Raw genomic sequence first — 23042 nt, forward strand, 5'->3', positions numbered from 1 at the left:
GAAATTGTCATTTAGGCTCAACATTACCATAAGCATATAAACTTTGCACCCAATCTTGATATTCACAACACAATTTAACACAACCCAAAGATCCTCTTTATTTGCAAAGATTGAGAAATTTAAACACTAGAGAGTTTTTTTTTATATACTATCTTTCCCCCAAACTTATGCATTTTAATGGGGACATCAAAAGAAAAGTAGTTTCTCTCAAATCTCTTTTTTTTTTCTCAATCTTTTCTTGAATTTTTTTTTTCTATTGCCAACACCAATACACAAGAGTAATACCAATTATAAATCAATCCCCTTTTATATTTTATAAGCTCATGGTACAAATCTAGGAAATGAAAAATAATAAAGTATTCGGTTAAGCTCAGAACAAGTTTTTAACAATAAAAGGTAGACTTTTAGGCTCAAAGAGGGTATCTAGGGAAAATTAAATCAAGGTTAGCTTGAAAGGCACAATCGATCCAATAAAATTGCCTAAATCACTTTTCAAAACACATGTCATCAAGGATTTCGCCTCAAAGGCCAAATAATGCAAGTTCTATCAAATTCAAATTGTCATACCACCAACCCTAGTCAAACATATATAATAAAATCCAAATTGTTGAATTTTCAAAACATATTAAAAATTTCCCACAAAACCTTTAAATTAAACTCTAAAACAATTGAACCAAGCACACAGTTGAATTCAATTTCCTTTTCATGAGCAAAGGCAAAGCAACAAAAGACAAGAATGATGGCTTAACAGTTACACTAAACAACAACAGAAAATAACACAAGAGACTAAAAGCTAAACTAAACAATGCACAAAATAAAAATAAAACAAAATAAGCTCCCCCCAAACTTAAGATGCACATTGTCCCCAATGTGATAAAGAAAAGAACAAAGGAAGAGAACTTACCTGACACCACATCAGTATGGCGGAGGAGGTGGCGGTGTGTGGAGAGTACTGAGGCGGAGGAGTGAAGTAATTCTCACGCTTTTCACGGTTTAACTTACAAAAAAATCCAAAAATTGTCCAAAATAATAAAAACCAAAACAAAACTTAAAAATTGTTCAAAACTAAAGCAAAACAACTAAAAGAATGGGATGCCTCCAAAAGCGCTGTCGTTAACGTCATTTAGCCGGATGTTGAACTCTCTACACCTTTAACTTGGGTCAAGTCCACCCCTTGCATCCTTGAGAGCCATCGTGTCATACGAGGGGAATTCCCTTCTACTGTTGAGAATATTGAAACTATCTCCAATGTCATTGAAACCTTCAAACTTGCCACACAATAATCTTTTCATACGACGTCGAACTGTTCGAAATCGTTCTTTGGTCTTCTTCTTCTTTTTATCAATTTAATCTTGACAATCATTCACCACGTTAACTCTACAACAGGTAGGAGTTTCAGTTGTTGTAAAAACATATGTCAAGGATGCAAATGAATGCGTGGCATCTGAATCTATTAATGCATGAGTGAGAATACCAGATACAAAAATATCACCTGACACCACAGAGTTGTTGGTATCAGCATCGACCTGAGTAATCGTAAACACCCTAGCATTTGTCTTTTGAGGTTCATCCTTCTTTTGTTGGTTCTTCATCAATGGACAATCTTTGATAAAATGATCCCCCTTGCCACATTTGAAGCAACTCTTACTTAGAAGCCCGCACTCCCCGAAATGATTCTTTCCACAAGTTTGACATCGTGGCTGTTGTAGGAATCTAGATTGCCTATTTTGCTGAAATCCTTTAAATTTCTTATTCAGTCCTTGTCTAAATTGGAAATTCTGGCCCCCTCTTTTGATGTCATTGGGAAAGCGACTTTGTTCTTTATTGAATGGAGTGTCTCTATGAGGCATGCTAGTAGCAGCTTTAGCTTTTGTTATCTTTTCTTCTCTGTGTTCAGCTCTCAAAGCTTTCTTCACTGCCTGAGCATAAGAAATAGGCCCTGTATGTCCCATATCCACATCTCTAGCCAATTCTGGTTGCAGACCCTCCAGGAAGAGATTACTCTACTAGTTTTAGTGTTAACCATGTCTGGTGCAAACTTGGCTAACCGGTCAAATGTCCTGGCGTACTCAGCCACTAAAAGATTCCCTTGTTGTAATATAGTGAACTCATTTACTTTAGTAGTTAATACAACTTCATTATAAAACTTTTCATTGAAGACCAGTTCAAATTCTGCCCAAGTCATCTGATTCACTTCTCTTGTCTGCTTAACCACTTCCCACCAAATCTTAGCATCATTTTTCAGTGTATGTGCAGCACAAGAAACCTTTTCCCTGTCACTTAGTTGTATAAACTCAAAGATGTATTCTAAGGAACTCTTCTAGTCTTGTGCATCAAGTGGGTCAGTGCTACCTTCAAATACTGGTGAGTGTTGTTTTCAGAAACGTTCATATAGTGGTTCCATGGGGTGCACTGTAGGTGGGGCTTGTGGAGGTGGAGCTTGTGGAGGTGTTGGAGTTTCAGTAGGTGGTGACGATGCTTGTCTTTGTTGTTATTGTGCCAAGAATTTCTCAATTTGTTCAGCTTGTCTATTCACTACCGCTCAAAGTTGAGCCATTTCTTGTTCATATTTATTACTGCAAGAGCCTTCAGTAGCCCCCATTGCATGGTCATGATCCATCTGTGTTATTATATATATCTTAAGATAAAATTCCCATAACTTAAGTCATTTAGCCAATAATGCACATGAGGCATGCAACCAGCACATAATAAATGCACACATAAAACTTATAGGTGAACTGAGCATTATCCTTTCCTCAATGTGTACATATGAATTGTCTACAAGAACATTTTAACCATAGCTCTGGTACCAACTTGTAATACCCTCACTTATTTTAGTTAAAACCATATATGAGGTGTTACGTTTTAAAACTATATCATAATTACTTTCAGCGGAAGTCTGGATTTTTTTAAAAAACTTATTTCACATTATTTACATTAAACATAAAGTGTGTCTCAAACATATTATACATAAGTATTAAATAACTCAATTTGTTTTCAAAACATAACGCCACACTTTATTACAAACACACACACTGATAAACTGAAATAATCCACAAAAGGTCGATATGTTCATATGTACAAATCAGGGTCAGGACCAAGCTTCAGTTCTCCTTTGTCATTCACTCATTTGTTTCTCTACCTGCAATACAAGACAACTGTGAGCCTAAAGCTCAGTAAGCAAAGTAATGCATGCAATGCTAATGATTACCCAATGTTAATCGACATACACAACTTCTTTTTAAATTTTGGGCCCCTTAATATTGTGCACACTGTTTGATTAGGCCAATGCCTGCAGGGCTTGTTACACATATAATATAAAATCCCATGGGTTCTCCTCCAGCTAGCCATCACCACAGTAGGGCACATTAAAAACTTATTCCATCGTTGCCCCGTCGGGCTTAAGAGATAAGGCGGCCACACACTATGGTGTCAATACATATAACAATAACTCATATGGAGGAGAAATAAAAATGGGAACATGACAAACAATATAAATGGTTCACTAAAACCTAGCCCAAATTATTGGGCTGCCACTATGAGCCTAACTATAGGCCTCCGTTTACACTTACTTACATTCTCATTTGTCTTTTCAAAACAGTGGCACTGAACTTAAACTTCTTATTACAACTTACTTTTATGTTGCATAAAACTTGCCAAGGCATCACATAATTAATCATCATAATATCATGCATGGTCTTATATCATACAATAATTCACCATATCACTACTATGCCATGCATACAAATTTATGATGAAGTGTCAATGTATGTTAATACCACTAACTCACAACATATTCATATAATGCATACTTTCTCATAACATGTAATTCTTGTGTTACAGTTGAGTACTTTACTTACCTTCTGTCCAAAATATATTTCACCGTGTAACAAGTGGTGTCTTAGGTGTTGATGTGCTTATCCCGATAATGGCATGAATTTCACATCATAATGATGGCAGTAAGGCATCGAACTATTATTTAAAATATCCATAAAATATCATATCCAATCATGCCTAAATTGCCTTAAACTACTTAGATCGAGCGTTAGATTTATCTTAAACACTTGGAGAAAATTTGACAGAGCTTCCCCTTAATTTTAGATATCCCCAAATATCAAAATCAATCAGTAATCAACATCAAATAACCTGCCATAACCACATATCCCAAAATACCCACATAATTCATCACAAAGTTATCATATATCGATTTTGATAAAATTCTAATTTCCAATATCATCACCCAAATTAAATGAGTCTCCATATCTATTAAAACATTTATAAACATATATACCCTCTTATAAACTCAATAAAATAACCAAAAATCAGTTTGTACTCCAAGAACCACAAAAACCTCATAAAACACAAAATTTCACTCACCGAGCAACTTTTCGGCGAAAATAATCTCTTCTAGCCTTTCTAAACCTCAAACCACTTGGAAACCACCAAGAAATATCTTAAAAAGGATTAAACACCATATATAAGCTCTCAGAAAAAAATAAAAAATGCTGTTTAACTTCCAAGTACATGAACTTACCATAAAAAGGCCAAAACTAAGCTTAATCCACTACTTTGGCTTTGATTTCATTTGGATCTCCTTAGAATCTCTTCAAGCCAGCCAAGAAATGTTTTTGGTTTTCTTTTCTCTCTGTTTTTTCAGAGTATTGGTCGTGGAAAGTGATAAGGTTGATGACAATCCTTTATTTTCAATGATTTGGCCTAATTGTATCAAAATTTGACACCTTTCACCTTATCATTACACTTTTTGACTTATGAAAACCTTATCACTTCAATAATTTCGACTTAATCATCTGCCAAGCCTATTATCCTTATGTGTAAAACACTCACACCAAACCTTAGGTCCATATGACTTCATACCCAATAGTTATGCTTACCCGATTGAGCGTAGCGCACTTATGCTACGCTCGTTTTGACTTTGCGTCAACACCACTGATTATGTATACCTCCCATCAAGACTTGATCTAATGGTTCTAAAACTATTTTTACTTAATAAATGAGACCTTAATCATACCTCAATTATATTTAGTAAATCTTCTAATACTCAATTTTACATCGAAATACTAGTAATCGACATTATATTATTTTTCACCGCTTAACATTTTTTTTGCCTTCTGTATCTCACTTTTCTCACTTGATTTCATGTCTTGTCCATATTTTTTATCATTTCTTATATCTTCAGCACATCAAACACCCATAAAAGACAACTCAAACACCACAAGGTTAATAATATTGAAAATACACATAGACATCATATACACAACTTTTATACTTATACATGAAAATACTTATAAGAATATGCATATGCTAAAATTATACATATTGTATGATATGTAATGCAATGCAATCATGTGATTATTGGCTTAATTATATCAAAATAATGTGGGTTCTACAGTCGTATTGCTTTCTTGTTGTTTGTTTAACGTTATGTTTTGTGGGTTGATGTTTAGTGTAAATCGTATTTTTGTAATTTTGAAATATTAAAATCGTATTTTTGAAAACTTGAGTTAGTAAAAATGTAAAAATAAAATAAAATAAAGGATCTTAATAATGTAAAAAAAATCATAAAAAATGGGTATTTATGAAAAAACCCAAAATTAAAAACATGGACTTTTACTCACGTTCACACACCATTAAGGGTAATTTTGCACCATACCCCTAATGTTTTCTTAAATAATTATTTCCATTAAGATTCAACGCTAAACAATGCAAGCAAGTAATAAATTAATTGAGGTAAAAGCAAGCAACAAATTAATTAAGGTTTATGGTCATATGCATAGCTTAGTAATACATCTCTCTTCATAATAAAGAGGAGTTCTCGAGAGGAGTTCCCGAGTTTGAATCTCCTTTCCAAATGTAAAAAAAAAATCAATTGAGGTTTAATTAAAAATTGAATGACTAGTAGATGAAAATAAATGAACTAAGATTATTAACTCCTACAGTACAAAACTAGTAAATATATAGCAGAGAAATGCTATAGCTTTGTAAAGGAGGAATATCCCTATGTTCATAAATTTTTTCATTTTATGAGTCGATTATTTAGTTAAAGAACATAACATATACCAGTTTAATTTCAAGAAAACTAATTCTCCGAGGTAACAATATATGCTAAAATTATTTATGTTATATGTATAAATACATCTAATGTTCTCAATAATGTTTATATTGTATCTTATAATTTAAAATTGTACATTGTTCTGAAAATCTACTTCAAATATTTAGCTATATATATGTGTAGGGAGCTTGGCATTACTTTTCCTCAAATTATAACCCATTTTTTTGTATGACAGCATATACCCAATTTTATTTTTGTATGACAACATGATAGTTATAGTAGGTCTTCTCGCCAATTTTCGGAAAATTCTGAATAATTTACGGTGCCGAATTTCCCCACCTATAAAAAACATCAGACACGAGAGTGCAGTTGACTGTTTGAACTTTGATTTTGACAATATTATTCAGAATTTCCCGAAAATGAGCGGGATGCATATATAACTATTATATATACCATCATATAAAAAAAGGTTATAGTTTCTCTAAGTGCCAAAAATAGAAAATGTCCCACCCTAAAAAAAATTAATATGTATATTTATATAAATTCATATTGAAACACACATACTCTTGGAAATCTTATCAATGTAAGAGTAAGAACATTTTCAATATCCCCTTAGTTAACAATTTCAATACTTACATATCAACAAAAGTCATCAAAATTACCAAATTCATTTATAGAAATAATTTCCCACCAAATATTAAAACTAGTCTTCAGTCGTTCAACACTTATATCCTTCATTGCATCAAAAAGTTCCATCAATGAGCACTTTAGTATCTTGTTTTCATCAGAAGTTGGATTTTCTTCATACTGTACGTACTACACAAACAAATGCAATGATTTTGTAGACAATTTTTTTTTAATAAAAATAAAATTAGTATTACTAGCTACTACATTTTATTATTATGCCACAGCGGGGCACGGTCTTATGTCATTCATGGATGCTTATTCTGGATATAACCAGATCGCCATGCACGCTCCAGACCAAGAGCACACGAGCTTTGTAACTGATAAATGGCTATACTGTTACAATGTCATGTCTTTCGGGCTTAAAAAATGCTGGAGCAACGTACCAAAGACTCGCGAACATAATGTTCTCCAAGAAGATAGGTAATAACATGGAAGTTTATGTTGATGATATGTTATTCAAATCTAAACATAATGATAACCATGTAGACGACCTCGAAGAATGCTTTGTCGTATTACAGAAGTACAACATGAAACTTAACCCCCCAAAATGCTCTTTCAGTGTATTTTCAGGAAAGTTTTTGGGCTTTATAGTAAACGCGCGAGGAATAGAGGTTAATCCCAACAAGATCTAGGCATTAATTAATATGCCCTCACCTCAAAAGCATAAAGATATCCACAGTTTAACTGGACGGATGGCGACATTAAGTAGGTTTGTTTATAAATCTACAGACCGCTGTCTTCCATTCTTCAACCTCTTGAGAGGCAAGATATTTGAATGGACAGAGGAATGCGAGCTCGCATTCCAAGATTTAAAGAAACACCTCGCAGAACCTCCGATCTTGTCAAAACCTATCATAAGATAAGTCTTATACCTGTATCTCGCCACTATCGAGCACGCCATTAGTGCTGTGCTCATCCAAGAAGACGAGAAAGTACAAAAACCAGTGTACTATATCAGCAAAAGGTTACTGGGGGGCAGAATCAAGATACCCTTTAATGGAAAAACTGGCCCTCAGCTTGATTTATTCATCTCGAAAGCTCCGACCTTACTTCCAAGCGCACCCTATCCATGTGTTGGCTGACCAACCACTGCGACAAGTCTTGTCCAAACCAGAGGCCTCGGGCAGATTGTTAAAATGGGTTGTTGAACTCGGATAGTTTGAGATCACTTATCATTCGAGAACAACCATAAAGGGGAAAGCCCTAGCATATTTCATCATGGAATGTACTGGGGTATCCAATGATGAAGTTATAACCCCAGCCCGCGAGTTGTGGAAACTTTATGTCGATAGATCTTCCAACGAAAATGGATCGGGGGCAGGAATCATACTAATCAATCTAGCAGGAAATCGATTTCATTCCGCCTTGAGGTTCAGCTTCGAAGTATCTAATAACGAGGTTGAGTACGAAGCTTTATTGGCAGGACTCCGAATAACCAAGGAACTCAAGGCCAAAGAAATACACTGCTACAGTGATTCGCAGTTGGTGGTCAACCAAATTCTAGGGGAATATCAGGCTCGAGGCATAAGAATGGTTGCGTATTTAGAAAAAGCTAAGGCTGCACTCAAACATTTTGAGTTCTATGCCATAGAGTAGGTTCCCTGAGAACAAAACTCAAATGCGGATGCCTTAGCTAGGCTCACTACATCCAACGAGGCCGACACGCTAAACATAGTACCAATAGAGTACCTATCGACTCCCAGTATCAGCGAGCCTAAAGAGGAAGACGTATGCATGATTGACTCCGAACCAACCTGGATGACCCCAATAGTTGATTACCTCGAAACCGGTATTCTCCCAGTAGAACGGAACAAGGCTTGGAAATTGATGTATCAGATCCCGAGATACACTATTGTGGAAGGAAGGTTATATCGGGGAGGATATTATATGCCACTACTCCGATGTGTGGCTCCACCCGAGGCAAAGAAAATCCTAGAAGAAATTCATGAAGGATTTTGTGGAGAACACACTGGGGGGCATAATTTATCAAAGAAAATTATAAGACAAGGATATTTCTGGCCTACTGTCAAAGCAGATGCATTCGAATACATCAAGAAATGTGATAAATGCCAGCGGTTCGCTACAATTCCACGAGCTCCACCATCCGAGGTAACCATGATTACCTCCCCATGGCCATTTGCGGTGTGGGGAATTGATCTCATAGGTTCGTTTCCAACCGGCAAAGGTGGAGTAAGGTATGTTGTGGTCGCAGTTGATTATTTTACAAAATGGACCGAGGCCAAACCTCTGGCAACGATTACCTCGAAAAAATTCTTGGACTTTGTGATAAAAAACATCATCTGCTGATACAAAATGCCAAGGAAGATAGTATCAGATAACGGTACTCAATTCGACAACAAATTATTTACCCATTTTTGTGAAAAAAATGGAATAATAAAAATCTTTTCATCCGTTGCCCATCCCCAAGCCAACGGCCAGGTCGAAGCAGTAAATAAAACCCTTAAACGCTCTATGAAGAAGAGATTAGAAGAGACTAAGGAAAAATGGCCTGAGGAGTTACCCCAAGTTTTGTGGGCATATCGAACCACAGCTCGTACTTCGACAGGGCATACCCCTTTCTCCCTGGCATATGGGTGCGAGGCCATGTTACCAATTGAGGTTGAAATACCCACAATCTGAAGCCATGCTTATGACCAAGCCTCGAACCAATCCCAACTCGAAAGTAAGTCTGGACACTCTTGAAGAAAGGCGAGATGAAGCTCATCTGAAAAATGCGGCATATCAGCAACGAGCTACCCGATATTTCAATAAAAAGGTTCGGGATAGAAAGTGTGGATTGGGAGACTTAGTATTAAGACGTGTATTCCTAGCTACAAGAGACCCGGTTGCTGGAGTACTCGGACCTAATTGGGAAGGACCTTACCAAATCGAGTCCATCATTCGACCTGGGGTATATAAATTGGCCAAATTAAACAGAGATTTGGTACCGCGAGCTTGGAATGGCGAGCATTTACAACCTTAATATCAATAGTGTAGGAATGATGGCTCATTGTAACCAAGCATGTTTGTTTTAACAATATTTTTATTAGTAAAGTATTCGATTTTGATCAAAAGTCATTCTCTTTCTTATATGTTGTATTTTTTACAAACTCTCTTAATTTAATAACCTATGGTCACACTCATAGGATATTAAGGGGGCATCAATGTTATACAATAATACCATTAAGTTTGAAAAAAATAAATAACATTAAATAAAAATGTCTGGATGGTTAACGTGACATGAAAATATAGTATACACGAAAACTGGCAAATGTCTGGACATAACCCGACATAGAAGTTATAAGTGTATGCGCGAGCTAACATAATTTGGACATAACCAGATTATTAAAATATAAGTGTCTGGATACGACTAGATACGCAAGCTAATATGATATGGACATAACTAGATTAAAAATATATAAAAGTGTATGGATTACGAACCAAACACAACCTAAATAGGTTTGGAACAAACCAGCTAAAACTAATCGATAGAAGTTGGAAAAGAAAAGATAAACCCACTTCGAGCTATGTCGAGATCGAGGCTGGAATATTTTGCAAAAATAGTTTCGACCTCATGACCTTAAGGAGCTACTCGAGGAAGATGAAAAGTGACTAGAAAAAGCAAGATATAACTAAACTACATATCTTACATACCACATAAGTACTTTCGAGTGCGTGGTAAAAGTAAGATCCGACCTTGGAAAATAACGAGATCGGATAGGGATATATCGAGAAAACTGTGCATGAATGCGTCGAAACTCAAGTTTAAATCCAACAGATGTTTGTATGAATAAACAAACATGAAGGCCAAAATTTAATACAAATCGCTCAAAATATTTCGATCTAAGAAATGTGAGGCAAAAATATTAAAGTAAAGCCGAGCATAAAGTTAAAAATATTAAATATAAGTTTGGATAAACAAAAAATAGCTCTTAAGGGAACTGTAAATTTTTTTTGCCCCAGGGACATATATATATAAAAAAATAAGTTCAACTATTACAAAATTTTTAATGGGACGCAGCCCATGATTGCGGTTCTAGGAAGCAGGAACACCCCCTTCGGCAACATTTGACCCCTCCTTAGCATTTTCAGCTTCCTCCCCAGCTTCCTTCACCTCTGGCCGAGCTTGCCACTTAGCCAAGAGCTTGTCCTCCAGGGTACCCAAGAAGCTTGTGTCAAGATCGACATTGTTGGCCCAGATCATGTACATGGCCATGTCCACTGCTCGATCCTTCCTTTGCTTGAATTCTTCGAGGAGGCGAGCCTTTTCACCCTCCATTATGTCGAAGGTGGCCTTTTTCTCCTCCTCGAGCTTAGCGTTTAACTTTTCAAGTTCCTCAACCCTTGAGTTCTTCTCCTCGAGCTCTTTGATTCTCAAGTTCTTCTCTTCGAGCTCAGCCTCCAGCTTCGACTTGGCAGCTTTGAACTCGTCGGCGAGCTTGAGTTGGAGATCCTTCGACTCCTGAGCGTAAGACATGCTTGAGTGAACTTCATTGTTCAGCTTGTAATTCAACTGAGCAATTGCAGCAAGAGCCTAATACACAAACAAATTAAGTCAGAACATGTTCTAAGTAAAACTGAAATGAATAACAGAGTAAGAGAAAAATTACCAAGGACATGAGCTTGGTACTCTTGTCGTAAAGGACATTGGAGTCTCGCGAGTTGATAAGGAACTGCCACTGAGGAGATTGTTGAAGCTTTGGCCCACTCAAGACAAAACGTTCGAGCCAAGAGTGCCTCCATGGGTCCCTGCAGCACTGTCGATAACATACTCACCATAATGAGTCAAAATCGACAGCAAACGTTCCCGAGTGGGAACTGGCTTCTTCGGAGCTGGTGCTGTTGTATGAAGAATTTGAGTGGCAGGAGGCAAGGAAGGAGCAAGGAACGCCGACCTGGGGGTATGAGGTTATGACTTGGCTCGAGCCTTGGGGGTCACCTCAATGTTTTTGGGGACTATGGCAGGTCGTCCTACTTTTTGTGATGCTCTCGGGCGTTTGCTTTGCTTGGCTCCCGAGCGGCTGTTGATCACATTTTCGAGGTCAAAGTCCATGTCGCCTGCATAATCAAGTCACACATTAGTATACAAGCTTAAACTACTAAAGTAAATGTGAAGCAAACATTTGATGGAAAAAAAGGTTCAAGTGACGAGAAAACTAACTGGAACTCTCCCCCGAGCTCGTGCTTGGCGACCAAGTTATCCCCTTATCTTCAGAGGAGGCTGGGGGAGTCCCTTCCCTATACGTGGAAGTTAACCTCGAAAGGTCCCTATAGTCGTTTGTTCCATATTGAATGACTATCCCATCCTAAACTTCATTCAAATAATACATGGTTTGGTATTTCCCTAGCCAACTATCAAATCTACGGACCCTATCATCTACCCAAGACCATACATGGAAATTATCCCTGAAATCTGGGAATAGGATCAGGGTGTCGGGTCTATATTTTAGTAGGGAAGGAGACCACAAGGCTGAGCTGAGAATGACTTTACCTCTGTCACTCAAGCTCGAAGCCTCGTCATTCGCATAATTTCCTGAGCGTGGACTACTGTGGCGACGAACTAGGCATCGGGCCCTTGAGCTCGTTGACCTCTGCCTCGGAGGAAGCTTGTCAGTGGGAAGTGGTACATGCTCCCACATGGTATATTTTCAGTAGGTGGCATCATCTGTTGATTGATCCTTCTCCAGAAGGCCGCAGGCTCGAAGTTTATCTTCTTGGAGAAGGTAGGATAGGGAACGCCTACCGTATGGCAGCTGGAGCAAAGCCTCCTTGTGCTCCTTCACTGTGTCCATGGGGTTGGGACGGTGATAATTGGTTGAAGAATCGAATTTATTAAAATAAGCTTGAGCCTAAACATTAATTGAGCATGAAAGGAAAAAAGGTCATATACTTACGAATTCGTTGGAACGAATAGAACTTCGATGGAGCCAAGCCATCTGTCCAAAAGAAGGCCAACTTGAAGTTGGGGGGATGGTTGGGCATGTCCTTAAAGATCTTCTTCTCCTTGGGATAGCTCAACAAGTAATAGAAGCCATCTCCTCCCCGAGCTCGGGAGTGGTTGCTTTTCAGGCAAAAGAGATACATGATCTCTCTTGGTGAAGGTCCATCCCACTTTAGTTCGTGGTATAGCAACCTCAGGGATGACAAGACCCTATATGAATTAGTCTGGAGTTGGAAAGGCATGAGCCCAACGAAATTCAGAATTCCTTAAAAAAATGACTTCAAGGGTAGTAGAGCCCCTGCCTTCATATGCTCGCGACTCCAGGCCGCGAGCTTAAGTTTATTGTCAAGGCAACCATCACCCAGGGCGTAGCAGCTTCATTCGTTGGAGGTAGGAGCTCGACACCTCAGCGAGCCTGAAAATCCTTGGTCGTGATGAGCCAGGATGTCGGAGATTTGTCCTAATGAAGAAACTGAGCTCCAGTAATGCTTGGCCTCGAAAAATTCCTCCCTTGAGGTAGGAATGACAGTCGGTTGTGAGGTGGATGGACGGTTTGATGAATCCTCCATCAGCGAGAATGTAAGCTCACCAGGATTATAGGCAATAGTTACTTTGAGTGTAGGGTCGAGAGAGATCGATCTAAGCTCGGGGTCTGGGTCTGGATAGATAGCGACCCGAAGTTTCTTCCTTTTTCTCTCCTCGACCTCGTCGATTTGACGTCGAAAGTGAGCTCGAATATCTTCTTGCTCACACCTCACTTTATGCTCGCGAATTAGCCGCTGATTTTGAGTGAAGGGCGATTCGGGGCTTGGAGTTGTCAGAGAATAGGGAATTGCGAGCACTGACCCCCACCATTTTTCAGAATTTTGCGACATCTAGCAAGAAAGAAAAGGGTGAGGGCCAGGCACACAAGAAATAAGAGTAAAATTCTAGGTGATTCGAGCTCGAAGGCTCAAAATCATGGAATAAGCTCGATCGAGATCGAAATCTCGAAGGAACATGACGAACTCGAGGGAACCTCTGAGCCATTGTAAGGTTCGGGCTTCGAGCATGCATTTGACGCGAAGGAGGGAAAGTGGATTCATCTTAAGAATCCTGGAATTTCAGGGAAAAAGTCGACGGTTACTAAAAAATGTGATAATTTTGGGAAACGTGCAATTTAAAACCCTAATTCAGTACCTTATTTCTTGCTCTACACGGTACATTACCCGTAGCCTAAAAAAATAATAAAAAATATAAATTTGCATCCTTTACACTAAATCTGGGTTTTAAAATATTTTGAATCCAATGTGGTTAAGTTTACTAATTGCCACAGTTGTTCTAGTGAAAAACTAGTCAGTGTGCTCACAGTGTGACAGAAACACGAAAATGTACCAAAAAAATATATGTATATGAAAATATGGGATCAAGAATAAGAACTTACACACAGTGGCTTGTGGATACAGAGAGATTGACGACTGGAGGAGTGGTTGCAAGAATGATCTCACGGAGCCGAACAGGCCAGGATTGCTCTGTTTCTTCGGTTAGGAGAACATGCAAAGATGAAAGTGGAGTTTTTCACTCTGTTTTTCTCTTTCCTCTCTGAAACTTGAAATGAAAATGAAAGTGAAGAAGAAGATAAAATGAGGCTATATATATGTAAATACCAAAAGGAGGTCAAATGTCGGGCTAATCTGGGCCGTTGGCTGGATTCAGTGTTAGATCGGATGATAGGTGTAATTGTGATGATGGCGGCATAAAGATGGTAGACGAATAGACGTGGGCATGGTACAAAAGTACTTATGTACTCTAGTTGAGCAACCCCTGGCTGACGCGTGTCCACTCTTTAGTATATTAGACGACTTAGTTTCCAAGGAGGGTAGTTCAAAAGTTTCCTTCTCATAGGATTCGAACTGATACTTTTGAGGGGGCAAAATGTTACACCCAGATTTCGAGCATGGGAATTATATTCTCGAAATCTAGGCTCGTTAGGTGTAAGCTCGAAATTAACTCGGCCAATTATTTGATCTACTATTTAGAGATGGTTTCGCTGTGAATGACGAACTTGCAAGCTTGAGGAGTATGTAGCCTCGAAAGTGCTCCGGGTTTATAAGTTGGACTCACAACTCTTGATCACAGGGGTTCAACACTTGTATAAGTTTCCTGATGCATCTCTTGCCCTCAGACAAGATGGTTCGAGCTTGAGAAGTGTAAGCTCGAAGGTGATGGCTTCGTCAATGGTTACTTGTTGGGAGCATAGGCGAAGCAAAATGACGAGCTCGTGATAGACAAATAGTCTCGAAGGCGTAATGAACCCAGTATCTATGCTAGTCGGTTATGTGTAAACGTATTTATTGTTGTAGAATCCCTATGTTTAAGGGGTATGATGTAATTAGTTATCTAATCCCACTTTCTATGGGGTATTATCATGCACGTAGCAAATAATGCATTAATTGGCATTATATTATTTGATTCACAGAATATCTTCCTGAAATATGTGGGAACAAATTCAGAAACCTTCTATATAAATAGAGAAGAAAACTCTATTTGTAGGGGAGGGAAAAAGACTGATTTTTGGAGAAAAAACTCTGGGCAACTATTCTCTGAAAGTTTCCAGAAGACTCCCAAGTGCTAATAACACAGACTCGTGGACTAGATAGATTTTAACTGCTGAACCACGTAAAAAAGATCTTGTCTTCATTCTCTTTATTCACATCCTTTGGTATATTAGTGATTAATTGCTCTTTTTTTTTTTAAGTTGATGAAAACGGCGTCAACATAATACAATAATAGATATTTAATAATTATATTAATATAAATTTAAATGTTATAAAATATTATTATGTTAATAATATATAATCCTAATTCTTTCTAATTATATTAATATGAATTCAAATATTATAAATTATTATTATTATAGTAATATTTAATACAACACTAAATATTTAATACTTATATTAATAAAAAATTAAAAAATATGAATATCATATAATAATATATAATACATAATCTTAATTTTTATTAAAAAAAATTATCATGTATGTTTAAAAGGGTTATCATATTATATAAAAATATTTTTTAAATGATTTTTTTCAACTGCGGTCCCCATTTTTTTACACTTTGTAACACTTAGATTCTAAAAGTTAATTTGTATCAATTAGGTCCCAAACCTTTTCAAATTGTATCATTTAAGCCCCTACATATTATTTTTGTTTTTTTTTCTTTGAAAATACATAAAAAAAATACAAAATAAATGCCGAATCATTATTAAAATATTTGGATATTTAATTTATGATAATAATAAACATGATATGAGAAAAACATATTTTCATGACATTTTTAAACATATTTAATTTTTTTATAAATTAAATTAATGTTTTATTAAAATAAATAAATATTATTACCTACATTGTTGTTTTATAATTAATATTAATAACTATATTATCTCGATTATCTTGAATTATCAATTTTTATTACGTGTATGCTTTTTTATTTCATACATTCTTTTTAAAACATAATAATAGTGTATATAAAGTTATTTATGTGCATATATATAATTAGTTATAAGTTGTATTATAGAAAAAAATTACAAAATAAAAAATAAATATGTACATCTCGTGATAGTTCAGTTATTAATATTAAAAATTAATATGAAATAATTTATTTTGATGACAAATTAATTTAATTTATAAAACCATTAAATGTTTTTTAAAATGCTATGAAAATATATTTTTCAATGTCATGTTTGGTATTGTTATAAATTAAGTGATCCAATTTTTTTTTAAGATTGATTCACCATTTTTTTATATTTTATTAATGTATTTTGAAAGAAAAAAGAAATAAAAATAGCATTTGGGAACCTAAATGATACGAGTTGAAAAGAATGGGGACGTAACTGATACCATTTGGGGACCTTAATGGTATCATAGCCATACTTCATCCTATCCTACCGAAGAATCTCTATTTCAGATCATGACAAACGAAATCTCATCTACGAGTTCTGTAAACTCTAGTGCTCCCATAATATCACCCTTGTCACTTACTCCTTCTCTATCCTTCTGTAAGTACACAACCAACAAACTTGACTTTCTTTATGAACTATCATATGTTCCTGAAGAAAACAAGATTACCAATAACAACCTTCCTTTGATTAACTCATACCAAATATTCCCAAAATCCATTACTCCTTTTACCCGGTCCATTAAAGCGCTCATCAAACCATCCTACAAAGCCCCAAAAGAATATATCCAAGCTTCTAAATTCAGCGAGTGCCAATTGAGACCTACTCCTGAGGTCCAATTCATTACTTTACAAATCCCTCCTGAATTTATTCCCGAGTGGATTGCGCAAGGATTCACCCATATTCATTTTGGTGCCATTCGCTTAGCTATTTCCCTTCATGGCCGAAAAGGCCTTCCAATCGGCTGCCGAATGGGTTTGCTCGACACCCGAATGAGGAAATACCAATATGCAAGCATTGCAACCATCGAAACTACATTAAACACATGAACAATAATAACTACACTGTAATGCCCTAAACTCCAGGGACCGTTACGGTGTGCCTTGTAAACAGTGCTAAACTCGATAATCGAGTCATTTGGCCAAAATCGTGTAACTAAGTATGATTAGCGGTTTAGGGATTAAAATTTTTGGTTAAGATATAACGTTTCATTAGAACGTTTATTCTATACATTGGGATCCCAAAAATATAATTTAAAAGTCTATTACAAGAAAATATTTACAACTAGCCAATCTAAGCGGCAAAACAGGGTTTAACCCTAGTTCCTCTCCTTCAAACCTCGGTCGTGGCAGTCGAGCAGCTGCATATGTACACATCGCCACCTAAGCTCTTCAAGTCAAGGATGGTCCAGCTTTCTTTTTCCTTTACCTGCACCACATAGCACTTGTGAGTCGAAGCCCAGCAAGAAAACTCAATATGCTCATGAACAGTAATAACATGTCATCAAATCATAAGGCACACGCCTAGCAGATATAGCCCTAGTCAAGCAGGCAAACAAATCCATGTAATGATGGGTATCCAAGATAATAAATCCTGCCCTCATGAGTGGATGACTATCAAGTCAATCTCAATCAGATAAGTGATTTAACACTGGTGGTTCCGGTAACCATACCGGGCTGATAGCCCTAAATAAAAGAGTGACAATGGTACAAGTCACTAAGGTGGGTTCCGTTCCCAATATAAATAAGTGATCCTTTCACTAGCTTAAACAGGATAGGTGCATGATGATTAGTCACCAACATAACCTTCCTCATGACCCTAGAGTCATAACTATGGAACACTGTTCCCTAGCCATGTGACAAGCAGTCACCTAGGCCTTAGGCCCTGGCTCTGAGTAACTAGTCCTAGACTAGCCAAGCGCTTATAATTTTCATCGACCTTCGGGTCGGTCCATCATTAATACCCCAAATGAGTCATTCAACGTTGATATCGATTAGATCTAATATTCATTCGGCCCTGCGTCCTCGATGCTTATGCCGTTTCTGACTCTCAGGTCAGTGATACACGACCACTGCCGATCCTGAACAGTTGGTGCCACACACAAGCAAGCAATGCTACCAAACATCTATATCATATGTCAAATATCCGAATATAGGGCATTCAACATGCTTACTTAACAACTACCAACATAATTAAGACCATGCATAAACACAGAGGCTCAAGCTCTGAACAATCTCATATTCAATACTCATAGCATGCCTTAATCACATGTTTCTCGTGCATCATATGCATCACATTTAAACATCCAACATGCATCAAGAATAACCATGCATATCACATATACACAGGGTGCAGTTTTCTTACCTTTGGTCCAAGCACAGGTTACCAATAAACGAGCCACAAGCACGATCTCGATTCCAAGACTCTAGTGATAACCTAGTCACAACCACAAATGGTGATCCAATGAGTTCAAGTTCTAAAACCAATCCCGGAACCAAAACCTAGCCTCCAAGACATCAAACCCCACCAATCCAGGTAGTAAGAATGATCCCGAGGCCTAAAACCATGTTCACGAGGTCAAAACACCCAAACGGGCTCAACACCCTGCCTGAGCCGCGACCCCCAGCCATCCCAGGAGCAAGGACCGCAGCGCCCCACACACAAGGCTGCGGTGCCCAGCAAGGCTAACAAGCCCCCACCAGCTTCTTCGAACTAGGGCCGCGGCCCCCAACCCATAACCAGCCATAACCCCGATTTTAACCTTTAAAAACCTTCCAAAAACATATCCAAACATCTCCAAACTCAAAAATCAAAGTTCCCAAACATCCCCATGATCCAAAACCCACAAAACCCAAGCTTCAATTCAATAAAAAACTCATCAAAACACAAAGTCCAATTCAAGCTTAAAACTTTAAAAACTTAAAAATTAAAACTTGAATTACCTCCAATTGAGTTGTTTCCAACTAAATCCTTCGGCTAAAAAGCTTCTAATATTTCCTAGGATCGCTATGCCTCGATCATCGCTTGAATTCGAGTCCTAGAACTCAAGCTACCTTCGAAAATGCGATCGGGAGACGACAATGGAACTTTGAGGGAGAGAGAACGTACAAAACGTTCTTTTATTCTTTTTAAAGGTTACTTCAAGCTTAAGTAGCCTCAACCAAATCCTAATGCTCGGAGTCCCGAAAACACTCCCGAGGACAAAATAGTCAAAACCTCCAGAATTTCCCCCTAATCTTACTAACTCCCAATTTATCACCAAATATTTATTCCCATTACCCAATAACCTGGTAATGCTTTAAATACCCCTTGAATTACTCCAAGTCAAGCTTAAATCCCGTTGTGACTTTCCCACTAGCTTACCTCCTAGGATTGTCTTGTGCTGAGTAACCGTGGCATAACCAAACAATAATATAGCACCACACACATATCACGTATATGCCAAATATGCCTGAAATGGGAAAAATATAAAAATCTCCCAATTACTCAGAAATGAGTTCGCATGCATATTTAATACACCTAAACATGCATATAATCACTTAATAACACAATAAATCAATTATGGCCCTCCTGGCATCCTAATCAAGGTCCTAAACCTTATTAGGAAATTTGGGGCATTACATACACTGTTTCCTAACTTTAACATGCCCCTCAAAGACAACTGCTTGACTGATGCTTTTAAAGTAGATGTCCAAATTTTTGGAATTGACCAAGATTTGACTTCTATTGGAGCTACTCTTCACTACCAGATGGCATACAGACTTCGAGATCATGCTCTGAATCTTTCTTTTCCAACAACTGAAGAAGCATTACTGGTCTCGGTAGACTCTACCCAAGTTCCAACATGCACTCATATTCCAAGGCAAATCACTACAGATGATCTAATGAAGATTTTGCCTAGTTCATGGATAACGAACTATGAGATGCTCCATCAACCTCAAAAAGTTGTCTAGACTCTTACTGAACCATCTTATCACAAGAAAGAAGATGGCTCTGTTGAAATAATCTTTGATTGAACTCAAACAAAGACTCCCAGTTGCTTTACCACCCAGTATATGATGACTTTTGTCACACTAGCTGATGTGGAAATCTAATCCTTTGATTCTCAAGGCAGACCTATTTATGCTTTCGAATCTTTGGATGGACACAAGTATTGGGAAATTTGCGACTGCAAAAGCTGCCTAAAAATAGAAGAAGACCTTCGAAATCCAAAGCGACGTCCTAGATCAGGAAAACAACTTAAGCAACAACTAGATCAAGGAGGAAAAAGAATAGGATTGTTAGGCCAACCCTCTAGAAAGTTTGACTATATAGTCAAATATTCTGCTCCCAAAGACTTACTCGACTCTCCTCTAGAACCAACTGGATGGGACATTGAGCTTCCTCCAACAGGCTCCCAAGAGCCTCCACTTTTAGCTCCTCAACAGACATTTTTCCATGCTACAAAAAAGCAGCAAAATGGATGCAACATCATGGAGAAGCTTTTCCTGCTCAATTTCAGTTCCAACAAATTCCACAAGTATGTATAATGAATACTACTGATTATGAGTCAGATTTGCCTTCTCTAAATAAATTTGATCAACAAGACGACCAAGGTACGGTCTTTCACCAACCAAAGGTTCAAAACCCCACGACCAAGAATGCAAATGGGTCTCTACGGCCGAAGAAGTCCTCAACTGGAAATCAGAAATTATGATTGCCCAAAACAAGGTCTTAAAGCAAGTCGAGTTACAAAATACCAGAATACAGACGACAGTAAAGCAATCTCAGACTACTGTCATTGATAAACTCACTGCAAAGATTCAACAGACTCATGAAGAGCTTCTAGCCATCATCAAAGCAAACACAGTCCCGATGTCAGTATTCCTGGCAAAAGAAGCCAAGATGAAGAGCCTTAAAACTCAATATGAATCCCTCAAGAACCGGTTCTGCCAATAAGAACCGACAAGGGCTCCCCCAACTAGCTATTTGACGTGGACTGCCCGACCGCATACAACGCAATCTTGGGTAGGCCCACACTGATGGCATTCAAAGCTATAACTTACGTCCGCTACCTCGTGATCAAATTCCCTTCATCAACAGAAATATGTACTGTCTAAGGCGATTAGCTCGCTGCTAGGGAATGCTATAGCATTTCCATGAAGGGAAAATCACAACCTGGGCAACAGACTATGGCCGTGCAAGATCAGGGAGAGGAATCCCAGGAAGTCAGATAATCCTGGGATGAAAGAACCTCAGCAGGTCAGTTGTAGGGAAATCAACCTGAGTGAGGATATTGATCCCCAGATGGGTGAAGATAGATTTGAGCTCCAGGCTATCGAAGACCTCAAAGAAGTAAACATTGATCCCAAAGATGCTTCGAGGGTCGTTAAGCTCGGGAAAAATCTTGATGCCGATAGAAAGGCGGAACTGATTACTTTTTTACAAGAAAATCTAGACGTTTTCCCTTGGTCCATGAAGACATGATAGGAATTAGCCCGAGTGTAATTATGCATACGCTAAGTTTGGACAAAAGCATGCCTGCGAAATCCCAGAAACAGAGGCGTCTGGGTACGACTCGAGCTGAGGCACTGGAGGAAGAAGTAGCTAGGCTTTTGAAGTGCAGCTTCATCCGCGAGGCTAAGTATCTGATCTGGGTCACCAATCCTGTCCTGGTCCTAAATCCAAATGGAAAATGGCGGACCTGCATCGATTTCTCCGATCTAAATAAAGCCTGTCCTAAGGATTGCTTCCCCTTACCAAGGATTGACCAGTTGGTGGACGCGACCGCAGGGCACGTGCTCATGTCCTTCATGGATGCATACTCTGGATATAATTAGATCACCATGAACCCTGTGGACCAGGAACACACTAGCTTCATGACTCCAACCAATGTGTACTGCTATAAAGTCACACCATTCGGGCTGAAAAATGCTGGGGTGACCTACCAGAGGTTGGTTAACAGAATGTTCGCAGATCAGATCAGAAAAAACATGGAAGTGTATGTTGATGATATGCTAGTTAAGTCAAAGACTGCCAATAACCATGTCTCCAATCTGAAGGAATGTTTTGGAATTCTAAGGAAGTATAATATGAGGCTAAACCCCCAGAAATGTACTTTTGGAGTGGCGTCAGGAAAATTCCTGGGATTCATAGTCAACACCAGTGGGATAGAGGTGAACCCGGACAAAATCAGATCGCTACAAGAGATGCCCTCGCCCAGGTCGCATAAAGATGTCCAGAGTCTGATAGGAAGAGTGGCGGCCCTCAATCGGTTTATTTCTAAATCCATCGATAAGTGTTTGCCATTCTACAACCTGCTTCGGGGGAACAAAAAGTTCGAGTGGACTGAAGAGTGCGAGCAGGCTTTCATAGACCTAAAGACACATTTGGTCGAGCCACTGGTGTTATCTAAACAAAAGGCAGGAGAGCGCCTTTTCCTCTATTTAGCTGTGACCGAAAATGCGGCCAGCACTGTGTTGGTCTGGGAGGAGGACTGGGTTCAAAAACCAATATATTATATAAGCAAGAGACTTCTCGGAGCAGAATCTTGATATCCTCTAATAGAAAAGCTGGTATTCTACCTTATTACGTCTTCCCGGAAACTTAGGCCATATTTCCAATCCCATTCAATCCACGTCATGACCGATCAGCCTTTAAGGCAGGTGCTGCAGAAACTTGAGACATCGGGACGTTTGTTGAAATGGGTGGTCGAGCTCAGCCAATTCGAGATAATGTATGTACCCCAAACTGCGATAAAAAGCCAAGCCTTGGCTGATTTCATGGTTGAATGCACTGGATTTCAGGAAGAGCCCTTGAGAGAACCAGTGTAGGAATTATGGAGAATCTTCGTAGATGGGTCCGGAGCTAGGATCATCCTAATATCCCCGGAAGGGCACCGTTTCCACTCCGCGCTGCGGTTCGGG

General features: G+C 38.2%; 1 long non-coding RNA gene across 1 annotated transcript; it reads right to left on the reverse strand.

The window, feature by feature from the left end:
* Positions 1 to 2816: 2816 nt before the first annotated feature.
* LOC133789497 (uncharacterized) lies at positions 2817 to 4655 on the reverse strand. The gene is made up of 3 exons (XR_009873578.1): positions 4535 to 4655; positions 4378 to 4453; positions 2817 to 3142 (listed from the first exon to the last, which is right to left on the reverse strand). It is a non-coding gene; the product is annotated as an uncharacterized LOC133789497 (long non-coding RNA).
* Positions 4656 to 23042: the final 18387 nt, after the last annotated feature.

Source organism: Humulus lupulus, chromosome 7 (assembly GCF_963169125.1).
Source record: "Humulus lupulus chromosome 7, drHumLupu1.1, whole genome shotgun sequence".
NCBI lineage: Eukaryota > Viridiplantae > Streptophyta > Magnoliopsida > Rosales > Cannabaceae > Humulus > Humulus lupulus.